Raw genomic sequence first — 15,520 nt, 5'->3', positions numbered from 1 at the left:
CAAAACCAAAATAATTGTAATGGGAAGCTTAGGTTATAGAGAAGAAGCACTAGACTAAGGTGTTAGAGAAGCCTGGCCAGATTCCAGCATTACAATATAGTAATTGTGTGTTTGTGAAGTAATCCACTTAGGTTCCACAAACCTCCGTCTCCTCATCTATAAAATGGGCATAATAATTCAGGAGTTGACCCACATGACAGTGCAAGCTCCTTGAATATTGGAATCTCTGGTGTTTGTACTTGATGCAGGAGATGCTGCAGCATTCTAAGCAGAGAACTCACTGGAGAGAAGATTACTCCAGGCCCTGTACAGGCAGGATGGGGCCAATGGTCCCTGCCACCCAGGGAACCCATTGCGTGTGCTATGCTATCCAGGCTGAAAAGCGGTAACATACCCCATGGATGCTGCATCAGATGTTCAGAGAAGAGAGCTGAAGCATCTTTCACACTGTGTACCGTGCTCACCAGGGGGTGCCGAATAAGAAGTCACCTATGTTGCCCTGGCCTTTCCCCCTACAAAATAGAAAGATGACTCTTACCCTCTTCCCTCGGGAACAGGGCAAGAATTAACTATGAGCTCTACAAACTACTTTGTACTCCCTGTGGAAAAGCTGCTATATCGCTACAAGGGGGTGATTAATTTTATCTCTCTAAATGTCTCAGTATCATTTGCCAAAATGATGATTTATTATTTAGACAACCTTTATATTTCCAAGGGGCTTTAAAAATCATTTATAGTGGAGAATGAAATAAAACTGATTAGGGCCCTGAAAAACAGGAATGGTGAAGAAATGTACAAGGAACTGAGGGTTATTTATTCACAACCAGAGAAGGCAAATGAAGGACACAGCAAGATCCATTGATTATATGCAAAGCAGAACTGCTAAGGAGAGCCTCATATCTTCCCCCATATGATGACTGGAAAGAGAAACGGGAAAAGACAGCAATGCATCTGGACTGGTGTAGGCTAGATATCAAGCAGATAACAGGAAGAACTTCCTAATTGTATACTGACTCTTAGCTCAGCATCTAAAAAATGTTTTCGATTGCCTTTTTATTTATGTATTATTTATTTATTTATTTATTTACTGAGATGGAGTCTCGCTCTGTCGTCCAAGCTGGAGTGCAGTGGTGCAATCTTGGCTCACTGCAACCTCCACCTCCCGAATTCAAGAAATTCTCCTGCCTCAGCCTCCCGAGTAGCTGGGATTACAGGTATGTACCACCACACTTGGCTGATTTTTTTTTTTTTTTTTTTTTTTTTTTAGTAGAGACATGGTTTCACTATATTGACCAGGCTGGTCTCAAACTCCCGACCTTGTGATCCACCTGCCTCAGCCTCCCAAAGTGCTGAGATTACAGGTGTGAGCCACCACACCCAGCCTCAGTTGCCTTTTATAGATGACAGCTGAAGTAAAATAAAATGTAGAAAGACAATGCAGATATGATACAAGAAAGGGATCTTCAAGGAATGATAAAAGATGAGAAAGACAGTAGAAAACTAGGAGGGGGAAATTTAATCCTTCTTTCAGGAAGAAAAGGATCGTGAAAGGATGCCATGAGCCAAACCATGGTGGATGAAGGAGACTGGAGTATACCAATATGCAGAGAAAGCATAGAGAGCTCTGGAGGCATCATGGGTTGAGTAAGAACAAGCCCCACCAAACGTACTCCCTTTCCTTCTTGAAAATTTCCCTAGGACACAAGATCATGGTGTACCTAGATTTCAGCAAAGTACTTGATGAAGAACTGCAGGCCAGGGCAAGTACAAACCGGTGAATTCACAGCTGGCAGAAAAATGGTACCCAAAGAGGGTCCAACAGAAGGAGCATCCCCTGTGGGATATTACTTCTGTCCTCTCTGGCATTTTTATCAGGCTTGGATGAAACCCTGCAAGGGACACTCATTCATTCTCAATTGCTGGGATGCTTGGCTAAAACCAACCAGATGAAATGAACAGTTCTGCACACTTAGGTTCAAAACCATCCCATCAGAGCTACAATAGATCTGGCCTGACTGACATTTATGTCGCCAAACCGAAGGTTGGCCAAGCTTCTAAAACTGACAGACAGATGATCGTAACATCTCCAGCCTGCCTTCTTTAGAGCAGGATTTGCCAAGAGGTAGGCCTGCACTGGCCAACCCCTTCCCATTATAGAGGTCTTCAGTCACATGCCAGGACTGTGACTGCTGACCCTGGACCTGTCTGGGTTTTATCTTACATAGCAAATTCAAGGGACTGCTTGTGTTCCCGTTATCTATTGAGTTTAACAAATCACCAGCAAAATTTACTGGCTTGAGACAGTAATGTTTTATTAGCTCTTACAGTCCTGCAGGTTGGCTGGGCCCAGCTGGATAGTTCTCACTTTGGTGGCTCAGGAGGTTGCAGTCAGATGTTGGCAGGGGCTGCAGTCATCCAAAGCCTGTACTACTGCTTGATGCCAAAATGGTCCACTCACATGGCTGGCAGTTGGTGCTGGCGGTCAGCGGGAAGCTCACCTTGGGCTGTCAATTGAAGTACACATACATGGTGTCTCCATGCATCTTACAACATAGCAACTAGGTTCCCAGAGTGAGCGTTCCAACAGCTGGAATCCCTAGAGATCCAGGTAAAAGCTGTGAAGCGGCTTCTGAGCTAGCTTTAAAAGTCCCAGACTGTCACCTCTGCCACATTTTACTGGTCAGGCAAGTCATCAGGTCCAATCCATATTTAAGGGGAGGAAAGTTAGACTCTAGGTTGGCAAGTTCCCATCGCCAAAGAGCCTGTTGGATGGGAGATATCTGCTGTAGCATCTTTGAAAAATATAACTGGCCTCTGCTTCTGACAACAGGGAGCAACGTGATGAGAAGGATTCCAATTAGCAAAAGTATTGTCATCAGTTAGTGATGTGCTGCTGTGCGTCACACCCTAGGAACACAGGCCTAGGCCCTTCAAACCCAGTGTGGACCAACTGGCACTGTGCCCAGCACAGTCAACATCGAGTTTCTGTCTCCTATTCTCCTTCCAGGGACCCACATGCCTCCCAGTACTTGACCCCCAACAGGTTCCGCCCCACTGTCATCTCCACCCTGACATGCCATATCAATGGGAATTAACAGCCTCACCATGCTGGGCACACAAGGAACTACCACTTAGTCAATTGCAAGAGCTAGGATTACCAAAAAACAAAAGGCATTATCCTTTTTGTAAACATTCAGAGAAAACTCAGAGAAATCGTATTTGTTTTTGATTACTCTGAGTTTGCAAGCTGAGGCATTCACGGTTCCCAAAACCCATGTATTTGTTCCAAATGTCAGTGTGCTTCCCTTTGTGCAGCAGCAGATGCTGGGCAGGGGGAGGGCTGATGGAAGGCCTTCCGCATCTGTGCTAATAGATCATGTCTTACAGCCTCCCCACCTTGGCTCCCCATTTCCCTGCTTTCTTCTCACTCTGCTGTTGCAGGCATCTGTGACATCATAGCCTGTCGCCATGGAAACTGATGTTATCACAGACTTCTAACTTTAGGCAATAAAATTTCTTCGTATTGACAATTTCCTGAGAGGACATCAGCACGGATCTTCACGTGTATGAAGGAGAGTGGAAAACTTACCAGCTTCCTGAATATTGACTGAGATCCGCATGGCTAATTGCCTCATGGGAAGAGTAGAAAGAAACCTGGCTGGACCTAGAAGAGACTCTGGTGTTACTCTGCCAAGCTGGGCCTTGGTTTTCCTATCTGTAAAATGGAAATGCTAGTGCTTAACCTTTGGAGTTGTTGTGAGGGGTACATGAGAGTTTCCTGTTATGGAGCCTGAGGCAAGGCAGGTGCTCACCAGGCAGGTCTTCCTTCCCCAAGACCCCCAGACTTTAAACTTGGAGAGTTTGTGTGACCTGTTTCAGCATGAATCCTGGCAGACATTAGGGGGGATGAGAGCAACAGAGAGGACCACGATGACATGGACTCTGCTCCCCTCATTGTCACCTCCCTCTTTCTCCTGTCCTTCTGTCTTCACTGTCCACTGCTCCTGCGATCTGTCAGCTAAGCTAGTTCTACCTAGAAAGGGCTTCTCTCTGAACTGACTGCCTCCAATAAGGAGGCAGGTGAGTCATTTTCACACCTTCTCCTGAGTGATTTAATGGCTTTTAAGCAAAAGCAATTATCTGAGAGGCCTCGGGCCCATTGGAAAGCCAGTGGAGTTTTTAAACCAGGGTCTGGGCGCTTGGAATGTGCAGGGAATGAGTAGGCTGGGTGGTCCTGTGGTCCTGAGGGGTCATGTACCCCTCACAACAACTCCAAAGGCTCAGCATTATCATTTCCATTTTCCAGATAGGAAAATCACTTCTGCTTCCCTTTCCACCAGATCTGAGGCAAGCGTGCAGGTCTTGCCAGTCACCCACGCCTGATCCCTGTGTGAACTGCCTGGGTTATGCCAAGCCAAAGCTACAATCTGCTACCCCAACTCCCACAAGCAATCCCAGCATTTCTGAGACAGACACAAATCTCTTCCAAGGTGACCAGAAGAAAATTTAAATTGAACTGCAAAAGAATGCTATTTTAAAATAGAAGAGTCTCTAATGTAACTTAGATCTGTCATCTTTGCAAAATGAGGCAAAGGGCAAACAGAAAGCACTTTGGGGCAGGATGGTGCACAGAGCAAGCCTCTCCAGGGAGGGCTCGGAGTGGTCTTTGCTCACCAATAGAACAGAACTATATTCCACAACTTCAAGCAATATGTTAAATGAGAATTGTGGGCATTCCTCAAAAATGTGTAGGCAACTTCCTGACTTTAGGAAGTGAGTCCTTTTTGCAATGGGAATGAAAAATAAATAAACATATGTTGGTTCGTGCCCCCACCACCCTGCATACCACATCAGCCTATACCAGCTCTGCTTACTTACGGCCAAATCTGAGTGAAGGGTGGTTGAGCACGGGAGTTGAGAGAGGCCAGGGGCCCGGGAAGCCTAGGCTGGGGTGTGGTGTGTGGAGTTTGACCATGCCTGGACAGCAGCTACTCTGCTGAGTCACCGCTCAGACACAGCAACACAGGGCACAGTCAGTGTAGCAGCATGGCCAAGAGCTGTAGAGGCTAAAGCTGGGTCCCAGGCAGTGGGCAGGCAGAGGGAAGAGGATGTCTTTGCCAGTTGAGGCACTCCATTACAGCTGGAACACATCGCCAGCATTAGATATGAAGCAGGGATATCTGCTACCTCCTATACTCATCTCAGGCAGCAGAAGGACTTATGGGGGGCTCCCTTCCTCCTCCTCCATTTCAACATTGTCTTTCACTTTGTGTTTAACCAAAGTTATCCAGGGAAGGGCCACTTTGCTGTTAACCCACTTGGTGTGTGGCCTCAAGCTCTGACCTCCCCAGTCTCTTCCCCCTCACCAGCTGGACCAAACCCAGGCTGGAAAAAAGGGAGACTGAGAAGGGCTGTATCCCAAAGGCATCACAACAGCACAGGCTCCCCCAGCCTCCCAGTGTCGCCATTCCCAAACACGTTTCTATTTGTATTAGATCTTTTCACATCCAAGAATCAGCAGAGAAAGACATAGGAGACCTCCTCGAACATCAGAGCCAGGCTTCCGCCCTTCATCGCCTATGGTTTGGGAGTGTTTTCTTCTGAATTTTTCTTCTTTATTATACAATCTAGCCTTTGAGTATTTTAGGTTTCTGGATTTCAGGTTTTACCTGTTCCATAGGGGTTTATCCTTTTTTCACCACTAATTCTGTCTCCCCACCCCATCCACCTTTTATCTTTACCCTAACTTTTTCACTTTACTGGCTAATTCCTTTAAACAATTAATTGCCTGGATATGTTTTGTTTTTGTTTTTGTTTTTGTTTTACCATTTTATTATCATTTTTATTTTTACAGATTCTTAATTTTAATGTTTTTTCCCTTAACTTTAAAAATCCTGTGATGGTTAATTTTATGTGTCAACATGACTGGAACATGGTCGCTCAAGTAACTGCCAAACATTACTCTGTGTGCTTCCATGAGGGTGTTTTTGGATGAGATTAACATTTCAATGAGTGGACTGAGCAAAGCCAATTGTTTCCCCTTAATGTGGGTGGGCCACGTCCAATCAGTTGAAGACCTGAATAGAACAAAAAGGCTGACCTTCCCCAGAATATGCCTTTGGGCTGGGACGTCAGCTTTCTTCCCACCTTTGGACTCAAACTGAAATACTGGCTCTTCCTGGGTCTTTAGCCTGCCTTCATTCAGACAGGAATATACCATTAGCACTCGTGATTCTCAGGCCTTCAGACATGGACTGGAACTACTCATCAGCTGTCCTGGGTCTCCAGCTTGCCAATTCACCCTGCAGATCCTGAGACTTGCCTGCCTCCAAAATTATGTAAGCCAATTCTTTATAACAAATCTTCAACAAATACATAAATATCCCACTGGTTCTCTTTCTCTGGAAAACTCTGACTAATACAAATCCTTTCTCCCTTTTAAAGCTTATCTGGTTTTTGTTTCTTTTGACCAGCAGTGGGAACAGCAGGTGCAAACATTCTGGAGCAGGAGCAAGCATGGACAGTTTCAAGAAAAGAGAAGGCAGCTTGGGGCCGAGTGGTGGGAGTGTGCACTGTAGGCAATCCAGACTAACCCAGATAAATACAAAATAAAATAAAATAAAACATGGAGAACTTGCTATGAAAGAATCACTTGAGCTCTAATTACTCTGGTTGCTTGTCTCTGCAAGGAATAATATTAATAGTTTCATGCCTGCAATGAGAGGGCCCAGCCTCTGGGGGCTAAAAAGTTACCTTTAAGAATCTCTTCCCCCCGATTCTTCTCTTCATAAAGGCAGCCAGTTTCTGGTCCAAGGGGGCATTCTGTAAACACTGGAAGGAAGGGAGGGAAGAAAGGTGGGAGGAAGGAATTTTCTGAGCCCTCTGGTAGAGGCCTCCCTTAGGGGCACAGAAGCATGTGCCTCCATGCCTAGACTATGGAGAGGCTGTGGTTTTCCTGCAGGGATACTGCTAAGTGCTCTCTAAACCTGCTTTTCCCAGACATGGAGGCTCACTCCATTTCTCAGCTTGTGTCCAGGTGGCACCATGACGGTAGTCTTTGCCAATGGAATGGAAGAAAGAGGGAGTGATGTTTCTCTCCCAGGCTGAGGTAGGTAGGAAGGTAGGAGTACATGTGCCTTTTCCTCTGTCAGCATCCGTCAACAGGGTCTACCAGCACGGGTTCCCTGAATGACGGGAGCAGTGGGTGAGGGAGGCAAAGAGGGCAGAACCCCACCATGGGCTTCAGCAGACTATAATAGGAGTGAGAAATAAACTTTTATCGTGTAGGCTAAAAAATTTGGAATCAATTGTTACAGCAATTAGCTGTTACTGACTAAATAAGAAATTGGCATGACGCGTGTCCATGTGTTCCCTGAGCTGGGCCCACCCCAGCAAGGCAGCAGAGCAGGAAGTATGGGATGGGGTATCTGTAGGCAAGCCTGGGCTAGAAAAGAAGGCAACAGAGGCCCCCCAGGCAGACAAAAGTAAGAGAAGCTTTGGCTGTGGGAACATAAGATTCAAGGGCAACTACCTTTCCCACAAAAAGAAGCTGCAAGGGCAGTGTCTGAGCAGCCTGGGGAAGCACAGGGATAAGCAGGGTAGGGACTCGGCTGCTCCGAGCAGAACCCCACACTACTGCATTGAGAAGGGAAAGAAGAGGCACAGAGAAGGGAGGAAATATTTATTGAGTGTCTGCTACATACCAAGCCTTGTCTGTACCAGGCAATCCATCTATGTTATCTCAATTACTTATTCCCGAGCCCCTATAATGGTATATGATTTATTCCCACTTTATAGAGCAGGAGCTCCTTCCAAGGCATATACCTACAGACTGGTCAAGTGGAGATGGGAACCTGGTCTGGGAGATCACCACAGGGGCACCTCTCTGCCTCCCTCGTAGGAAACGGGAATTCACTAGCAGGGACCCCATACTGCCTGCTGGCCCTGTGAAAGACACCTGTGCACAAATGGGAGCCTGCCATCCCCCAAGTCATAGGGAGAGGGAGGACACACATCAAACGGGGGCTCCAACTGATTATGGAAGTGATGAGACAGAGGTACGTTTACGCCTGCCTAACATCCACTTCTCTATGCTCAGAAGTTCACCTCTGCATACAGCAAAAATCCCACCTGCCAAAGCATTCTCTTGTTTTATAACTCATGTTTAGACCCCTTTCTACGCTGCTTAAATGGCCCCCTTCACTCATAAACTGGCTACTAAGCTTCTCATTGTAGTCTGAAGATTGCATCAGCTCCCACCTCCTACCTCCACCTCCTGTTTCCAGCCAGGCTGCCCTCAGCCTCTGTGTCTCCCCTGCTCACCCCAAAACACAGTCCTGAAAGGGGAGGGGCCGGATGCTTGGAGGGCTCTCAAGAGACCCAGAGGGAAAAGTCATTATTTGAAAGAAATACTTGCACGTGCAAGTTTATAGCGGCACAATTCAGAATTCCAAAATCGTGGAACCAACCCAAATGTCCATCAATCAAGGAGTGGATAAAGAAACTGTGTGAGATATATATATATATTATATACATATATAAAAAACAGTATATTATATATATCACAGTATATATATCATATATTTTATATATATATATATATCATAGCTAAGCTATGAGGATGCAAAGGCCTAAGAATGATACAATGGACTTCGGGGACTTGGAGGGGAGAGTGGGAGGGGGCAAGGGATAAAAGACTATAAATACAGTACAGTGTGTACTGCTTGGGTGATAGGTACACCAAAATCTCACAAATCACCACTGAAGAACTTACCCATGTAACCAAATGCCACCAGTACCCCAATTACTTGTGGACAAACAAAATTTTAAAAAGAGACACTATGACTGTCCCCAGCAGCATGGACATACCATAAGGTCGCACATCCTAAGCCAAGGAGGCTGCCTGCCTGTCGGCCTCTTAAACAGGGTTCCAAGGACTTTCAACCTCATTATCCAAGAGCTGGCTGTAGGTTTCTCTTCTTGTTGAGTGAAGGGTCAAATGAAAGTGGGGTAGAGAAAGTGAATTCCCCAATCATTGCCTTACAATCACCTAGAAGTGTGAGATGGTCACCTAAGGGGCCTATCCTGGTACCTGGACATGCCTTCCCTCTTCACATCTTTCCTCTCCACATGGCTCTTAGGAAAGTCAGTGGAATGGAGAACTCCACAAGCTGAGCCAGGAATGGGGTGGGGAAAAAACATTAAGAAGCCACCTGTTTGAAGAGTGGGTAGGAACATAGGCACAGGACCTCAAGAGGTTCTGTGAACCTGGCTGCATGAGGCCGACAGTTCCCCCCGACCGCTGCTCATTGCACTTTCCCCCTCTGGGCAGGGGCTTGGGGTATTGAATCTGATTTCCCTCTATGGATGACCATTCCACCAGGCTTGGGCCAGGAGCTGTCCACCAGAATCAATGGTAACCACCATTATAAGAACAGCTTATGTTTCCAGAGCACTTCCCAGTGTACAAAGCATTTCCCATACATGGGCTCCAATTCCTACTCAACAACCTCTTACTGATGAGCTCAAAGGGGAAGGGGCTGGACCACATCATCCCCAATGGACAGGTAATGAAACCGAGCCTCAGAGAGATTAGGTAGCTTTCCAAGGTCACACAGCTGGTAAATGTGAGCCAGTTCTCTGACTCCCAGTAGCAGCCTCTTGCATGGATTCATACCTTCAGTTCTAAGGCCATGGTGAGGCCAGAAACTACAGAGCTCCATGTGCACTTCTCTGCCAGGACAGGAAAGCGTGCCACCCACTTCCGGCCCTCCACAAGGCCTCAGCTCTGCCACGCTGGCCAGAAGCCTGGGAACCAGGTGCTGGGAGAGCCATGGCACCCGGCCCTTTAAAGGATGAAAGAGCTGTGCCGACTAGAATTGCAGGCAATACTACATTGTTCTACTGAGGAAAGAAAATGTCAGTGGGTACACTGTCCAGTGCCCCCCAATTCCTGGGGCCACAGAGAGGGGAATGGGCTGACTGAGGCCTTCAAACTTTATTTTTAAACTTTATTTTTATTTACAAAAATAGGCAGCCCATAGTACATGGTTTACAGAATTTGATTTTTTAAAAAAATACTACATTCAAATATTATTAATCTTTGGTGCCCCCTTAAACTTTGCTCCAAGTGACTCCCTCCTTCACCTTACCCTAGTCCCTGTTCCTCCCTTTCCCCACAAACTGGAATCCCGGCGAAATGGGAAGTCCTGGAGACGGCAGCAGTGGTCCACAGGCCCTTTCCTTGCTCTGCTGGGTCAGCTGGGAATTCGTCCAGACCTGCTCACTCTGAGGGTGAGTGCCCTGGGAGGCCCTGCTGCCTAACCACTGGGACTCCTGCGACTCTTGGCCATGATGCGTCATGTCAGGTTACTGAACATCGCCCCAGCACACAAGCCTGAATATCAGCTTTTCCAAGCTGCTTGAACACTGGCCCTCCAAGCCTATGGGAGTAGGCAAGGACTACACGCCGGCAATAGATGGGCCAGACAAGGCATTGGCAAGCAGGGGAATGATTTAGGGATCAGTTCTCCCAGAGGAGGGGGCCTGGGAATCTGTTTTAAATGAAAAGAGAGATACAGAAGAAATGATAACACTAATAACTACCACAGGTTTTAAACACCTTATCTCATTTATCTCGTAACGATCATGTGAGGTGAGTACCACCATCCCCGCTTACGGGATGAACACACGGAGGCCAGAACTGGGAGGTTATGTAGTCTGTTCAGTGTCAGAGGTGGAATTCAAATCCAGACCTGTCTGAATCCAACACTTAACTGCTTCAGGAAAAAAAAAAATCCAGCCAGGCGTGGTGGCTCACGCCAGTAATCCCAGTACTTTGGGAGGCGAGGTGGGTGGAGCATTTGAGGTCAGGAGTTCGAAACCAGCCTGGGCAACATGGTGAAACCCTGTTCCTACTAAAAGTACAAAAAAAATTAGCTGGTTGTGGTGGTGTGTACCTGTAATCCCAGCTACTCAGGAGGCTGGGGCATGAGAATCGCTTGAACCCAAGAGGTGGAGATTGCTGTGAGCCGAGATCATACCACTGCACTCCAGCCTGCGACAGAGCGAGACTCTGTCAAAAAAAAAAAAAAAAAAAAAAAAAATGCAGTTCTATCTGTTCAGGAAGCCATTCAGAAACACCTCAGAGGCAGAAGGACAACGTGCTGAGGACACGGCGTGTGGCCCCAGCATTTACCTTTGGCGGTTACTTAATCTTTCTGTGCCCCAATTTCCATGCCCCCAAAAAAAACAAATGTTTACTGATAAATAAATATGGCACAATAACAACAACTGTTGAAACTAGGGGCGGGGGGTATGGCATGGGTGTTCACTGCAGCATACTTTTGACTTTTCTGTACTTTTGGAAATATTCATAATAAATAGGTAAAAAAACAAAATGTCCCCAGGTCAAAACTGATATATGACCCCATCAAAGAAAGTCCCTGGCATCAAAATAGCTGAATAAAAATAGCTACATTAAACAGCTGCACCAATCCTCCACAGCATTGTGGGAATATAAATTGGTCCAGCCTTTTTAGAGGGCAACTTGCAACATCCATCAAACTTTGAAACAAGGCACACTGTTCTCTTAAACTTTTTATTTTAAAGAAACAGCAGTCACACAAGGAAGTTGCATGAATGGAACCGGAAACCTCCATGTTCCTTTTACCCTGATTCTCCAATTTTTAACATTTTGCCACATTTGCTTTTTCATATTCTCTCTCCCCACCACATATATTTTATGGTAAAATAGGATATATCATAATATGATATTACATATATATTTTTATTATATACACATTTATTATATCATATACACACATTTATTTATTTTCGTCCCTGAGCCCTCTGAGAGCACGTTGCATACTTCATGTCCATTTACTCCTTAATTCCTCAATATTTGTTTCCTAAGAACAAGAATATTCTCTTATTTGACCACAGTGCAGTTAGAAATTTGGAAATATTAACATTTTGTTATAATACTTTCATCTAAGGAGACTCACTCCCTGAATTTCGGAAGGCTATATTCCAATTTTGTCTATTGTCCAAATCATATCCTTTAAAGCAATTTCTTAGTATAGGATTTGTTACATTAACTTGTCATGAATCTTAAGTATTCTTTAATCTAAGATAGTTCTTTTTTAAAAATACTCAAAATAAGTTTGTTAATTTATTTAAAGAGGCTGCTTCCCTGATGCAGAAATTTACAGACTTGGACTCTCGATCCGGGCACAGCCAAATTTAGTTGTTTTGAGATGAGGCCTGAGGGTCTGCATTTCTAACAAGCTCCCATGGGAGCCCAAGCCCTGGCCCAAAGGCCACACACTGAGTGATGACACCAAAGAAGACCGTCTGTGAAAAGGTGGTCCAGATAATCACAAGATGCATCTTGCTTTCCTCTGAATGAAGCTTTGTCTGCAACGGCAACTGGACCCTGGGACTTGGGACACAACATGACACAGAGCCTTCCCTCACAGGAACACCTCCTGGGCTTTCTGGAGCCAGGAAGTCCAAGACAGAGAGGCACAAGTCACTGAGGAAGGCTTTTCTGCGGACTCCCCATTTCAGATGATTCTGGCCCAGGGCAGGGAAGCCTGTTGAGAAGAGAATTCCTACGTCCTGCCTTCTCTATCAGCACCAATCCACTATATCTTCAATAGGTACCTCCTCCTCCTCCAGAAAGCCATCCTGGTTACCATACCCACTCTAAACTCTCTGTCCTCTGACCTCCTACAACACCGAGCCCCTGGCTATATCACCGAGCACTTACTTGAATGTAATTGCTATTCCAGGTACCTTTTCTCTCCTTTCTCCATGCTTCTGCTTCTGCTACTTCTCACTCATGATATGCATCCTCATTACTCTCCCCTCTATATGTTCAAGGCCCAGCTTACCCATAAGTGTACTCCAGCAAAAAGTCTCTTCAATGGCAGATTCCTTGCCTGAACCATCTTCAAGTATCTCCATCCAGCAGCAGATATATCAGTCTGATCTCCACAACCAGACATTCAGGTTTCCTACGCTTCCATTGCTTTCATTTGCTACAAGTCCCTGGTTTTCTTGCCACGGCGGCATGTGCATCGGCCTCTCCCTGAGTGATCCTGGGCAGTGTGACAGGAGTTCAGTCCATCCATCCGTCATTTACTAAGTGCCTACTCTGTGCCAGGCCCTGCGGTAGACTCTGGGGGCCCTCAGGGCGTCACAGACAGTGGGGGTGCCTGCTTTTCTCAGAGCCAGAAGTGATGCAGCGTTAGCATCAGCTGCATCGTTGCTTTTGAACACAAAAGGTGCTTGTGAGAAGTGACACAGGGCCCAGCTGATGGGCCTTGATGGCACCACTGCAGCCTTTGCATCCTTGTCATTTGTCACCTCCCCCATGATTACTGTGATCACTGACTGTCATCATGCAAATAACAGCAAACATGGCTGAAGTGCCTACATCCTCCTCAGTGTTGGAAAGCCTGTACAATCCTGAGCCTGTCATTGAAAGCTAAGAAATGAGCCAAAGGCATTCTCTATGGCTTGATTGCAACAAGAACCAGAAAAGCTGGAAATCTCCTGGGAGTCAGAGCAGCTGAGAAAAAGGTGATGAACAGCCTGGGACACTCAGTGTCCTATCAAATGGGCCCAGCCCTGAGAGTCAAGGGCTGGGCTTGGGGGTGCTTCTTGTGCATGATTTCAGACCACCATTCACAGGACACCCTGCGCAGAAAACTTACACTTTTCTCCTCTAAAAGAAAGCCCAAAACCAAAAGATACCTGTTCCTGGAGAAGCAGGACCCTTGGGAATTTCTAGCTGATTTCTGCTGCCACTACCACGGAGGTAAAACTGCTCCTGCAATGCCAGGGAGAGGCAGGTGCATGCCCTTCCTTCCTACTGAGGAGTGTGATGGAGATGAGATTGGAACTGGAGGGGAAGTATGGGAAATAAACACAGAGTAGCACAATCTCAGGTCATGTGAATTATGGCTTCCTGCTGAGGCTCACACACTGCCCTAACAAAAGCCCACTTTCTGAGGTCCTGGCTCCTGTTTTGGGGCACATTTCTTCCCTGATCATAAACCACCATCCATGCTGAGATGATCATGGCCCATCCCTACCCCGCTTCCAGGAATGAGACCCACCCAGCACAGCTACCAATTATGGTCTTCTCAGCACAACAGGGCAACCCAAATTGTCTGGAAGTAGTGCGAGTGAGGTCACTCTGTCACCTCCAGACAACCATCCACGTTGAAAGCATACCCAAAACAGAAAACCCAGCAAAAAAATATGGACAAAATATCTAAACATCCATTTCATTGGAGAATATATATGAGTGGCTAATAAACACATGAAAAGCACATTAGGGAAATGAAAATGAAAATAAACAATGAGATGCCATGACACACCCACCAGGGTAGTTAAAATTTAAGACTGACAACACCAACTGCTGGTGAGGATGTGGAACAACTGGGGGTCTCATACACTGCTGGCAGAAATGCAAGACGCTTCAGCCACTTTTGAAGACAGACTAGCAGTCTCTTACAAATTAAACTTACACTTGCCGTATTATCCAGTTATTTCCCCAAACAAAATGAACACCTATTTTTCATTCTGTGTTCACATAAAGACACGTACTCAAATATTCACAGTAGCTTTAATTATAAAGGCCAAAAACTATAAGCAAATGTCCACCAACTGTGAAATGGATAAACCAATTGGGATATATCTATGCAACAGAATACTACTCAGCAATAAAAAGGAAGTATAACACGCCACAAAATGGATGAATCTCAAATACTTATGCTAAGTGAAAGAAGCCAAACAAATAAAGAGTACATGCTCTATGATTCCTTTTCTATGAGCTTTTAGAAAAGCAAAACAATCGAACCAGAAATTCTATCAGTGGTTGCCAAGGGTGAGCAGCGAAGGGAGGCACATGACAGGGAAGGGACACGAGGGTGATGAGAACGATCTATATCAGGTGTGCAGGGTGGCTACACGACCGCACTCATTTGTGAACCCTCATGGAATTGTATTATATGTAAATTATGCTTCAAGAAAGCTTATTTTTTCCAAAAATGGACCCCAACTCAAGTAACTATTTTCACATCCCTTGAAGTCAGGGCAGACATTCAGCGAGCAGGCACTGGCATAGCCGTACTTGTTAAAATCCTGAAATGCTTCCACACCTACTGGCAAGTCATTCCTGCCCGAGGCTTCTGAGTTACTCCTGTGCTCTAGTCCTTCTCTGAGTTCTCCTGGATCTCCCTAGGAGATCCAACAGCAGGGCTAATACCTGCTCAATAGGGAGCCTCCTGGACCAGCTAAGGTGGACATCCTTTCTGACTGTTTAGGGCCATACCGGGTAAAACTGATTTGGGAAAAAATAGATGGTGCAGAGTTGAGCTCTAACTCGGCTGAGGGCCCACTAAGTCACTGCCAGGCTTATTGTGTTTAGATCATGCATTCTCAGCAAGGTGAAAACTGATTCTTGGCAAGGAGGAAGACTAAAAAGTCTTAGATCTTATAACGGTTT

At 45.9% G+C, this 15,520-nt stretch overlaps 2 protein-coding genes and 1 long non-coding RNA gene across 5 annotated transcripts in view; 1 reads left to right on the top strand and 2 right to left on the bottom strand.

The window, feature by feature from the left end:
* ANAPC13 (anaphase promoting complex subunit 13) overlaps positions 1-15,520 on the top strand; it is a 1,014,760-nt gene that overhangs the window by 672,930 nt on the left and 326,310 nt on the right. The window lies entirely within an intron of this gene.
* The window catches only part of EPHB1 (EPH receptor B1), a 456,164-nt gene that overhangs the window by 423,533 nt on the left and 17,111 nt on the right, over positions 1-15,520 (bottom strand). The gene's annotated exons all lie outside the window — the stretch shown is intronic.
* On the bottom strand, positions 1,065-8,528 carry LOC126948169 (uncharacterized). Its single transcript, XR_007723353.1, has 2 exons — positions 3,397-8,528; positions 1,065-2,504 (listed from the first exon to the last, which is right to left on the bottom strand). It is a non-coding gene; the product is annotated as an uncharacterized LOC126948169 (long non-coding RNA).

Source organism: Macaca thibetana, chromosome 2 (genome assembly GCF_024542745.1).
Source record: "Macaca thibetana thibetana isolate TM-01 chromosome 2, ASM2454274v1, whole genome shotgun sequence".
NCBI classification, from domain to species: domain Eukaryota; kingdom Metazoa; phylum Chordata; class Mammalia; order Primates; family Cercopithecidae; genus Macaca; species Macaca thibetana.
This window is presented reverse-complemented; position numbering and strand designations above follow the sequence as displayed.